Source organism: Aplysia californica, unplaced genomic scaffold (assembly GCF_000002075.1).
Source record: "Aplysia californica isolate F4 #8 unplaced genomic scaffold, AplCal3.0 scaffold00050, whole genome shotgun sequence".
Lineage (NCBI taxonomy): Eukaryota > Metazoa > Mollusca > Gastropoda > Aplysiida > Aplysiidae > Aplysia > Aplysia californica.
In genome coordinates, this window is record NW_004797320.1 from 1,392,166 (window position 1) to 1,393,938 (window position 1,773).

General features: G+C 43.1%; 1 protein-coding gene across 1 annotated transcript in view; it reads right to left on the reverse strand.

Moving 5' to 3' along the window:
• Positions 1–1,561, reverse strand: part of LOC101860794 — a 25,618-nt gene extending 24,057 nt beyond the window's left edge. The window contains exon 1 of the mRNA XM_005092669.3: positions 1,103–1,561. The gene's annotated coding sequence lies outside the window, so the exon portion shown is untranslated. The remainder of the gene's footprint in view (positions 1–1,102) is intronic.
• Between the last annotated feature and the right edge of the window lie 212 nt (positions 1,562–1,773).

Sequence of the window (1,773 nt, forward strand, 5' to 3'; positions counted from 1 at the left end):
GGGGGGGGATTTATTGTGCTTTTGATATGATGTTAATTTAGCAACACCATTTTGAAAGCAAAATCGAGTAAAAGAATTTCAAACGGCTTAATCGAGGAATAATGATTATTCATGAGATGTGAACACAACAGGCATTGATAAGTTCCCAAAGGACTTCCCTTTTACAGGTTCGATTATTGAGCAATGCATTTAGTTCATGTCTTCTTGGTGATGTTACAAAAAAAGGCTGACCCAAAACAAACAGACAGTCAGTAAAGCAAGTGGACTGCAGTTGAAAAGTTATTGTTCTAGCGGGGGCAAATCAAACTGATAATCTAAAAAACTACAAGAAAAAGAAAAAAAGAAACATAGTAGCCTTGGATGCAGGGAACAAATAGGGAAAGTATACAAAGGAGTTCTTGACTTTGCCAAAACTAAAACTTCACACATCATTAAAATTTCATGTCTCATGACTGTGAGAGTGATGTGCTGGGGTCTAAGAGTGCGACCCTAAATTATTGGCATTGGGGTATGAACTTGAGGCAGCCTGTAAAGAGTGTGTGTGTGGGGGTTTGTGTGTGTGTGTGTGTGTGTGTGTGTGTGTGTGTGTGTGTGTGTGGGGGGTTCAAAACGAGAAAGATTTAGAGACGATAGTAACTGGCTTGAGTCCTTCACGCAAAACGATTAAAGTCTAAAACTATATGCAGATGTCAATTGTCCAAGGTTTGTTTATTTTGCGATTGAACCTTTTGGTAGAACCATTGCAGTCTTTTTACGACACATGTGAATGTCTCTGTCCTAGAAGTATTCTTAACTCTCATTAATTATCGTAATCAAGATCGTTCTGGTTCACTATTAATCTGAGAGAAAAAAAAGCAGGTCAATGAGCTTCTGTTGGTGCGGATTTGTAAGAAGTATTTTTGAAATAATGAAAGGAAAGTCCCAAACTCTAAAGTAAAACGGAAATGGAGGGTCTGACTCACAAAACATTTCGAACCGATTCATCCATTCGTGAGCCGCTCAAATAAAATACATGTACAAGAAAAATATCGTACAAACATTTTAGCGCTGGATTTCTGTTGTAAACGCGACGAGAACCAATTAAACAAAGAACGCCACTTACCTCGGCCAATTGAGGAGCCTCAGACGAAGAAGTAAAAATTAATGTGCAATTACTGTAATAGTCCAGAGTGTTTCAGGTCATTGATCGTCGTAGTTCGGAGTCTTCGAGGGTTTCTCACAGCGCGCCCTACGAGCTGTGTCACAGAGAGCTTCTAATCGCGCGGAGACATTTAGCGACTGTGTGAAAGTCCTGCTGGATACAGTGTGTGAGCGAGGGTGCTACTCACTCTCTCAACGAGCTCTTCTCCCTCCCGGGGGCTCACGCGCGACTCATCACAGGAGATGGGAAGGTCGTGGAGACTGAGAAAAATATTACTTGTGATGTGAGTTAGCCAATCAATGGAGGAAACGATTGGCGACGTTTAATGGCGGATGCTGACAAGTCGGGCAAGGATGAGAGAGGAAAAAATCCGGGGAGAATAAATCTATTAGGGACTAAACGAGGCTTGAAATATCCCCGATGAGAGAGAAGGAGGGAGAGGAGGAGTGGAGTGCTCGGTAGGGGGCAACGTGAGCGCTAGATCAGCGTGGCTGGAGCCCCTCTCGTGTCGTGGCAGGGGAACGCACACGGAATCCGGTAGATGAACACCCATCAAATTTGGCGCCGCCGATTGGCGAGAACGATTATCAGTTACACGTAAAGGAGTTGCCTTCTAACAAGTCCCTCCTTCT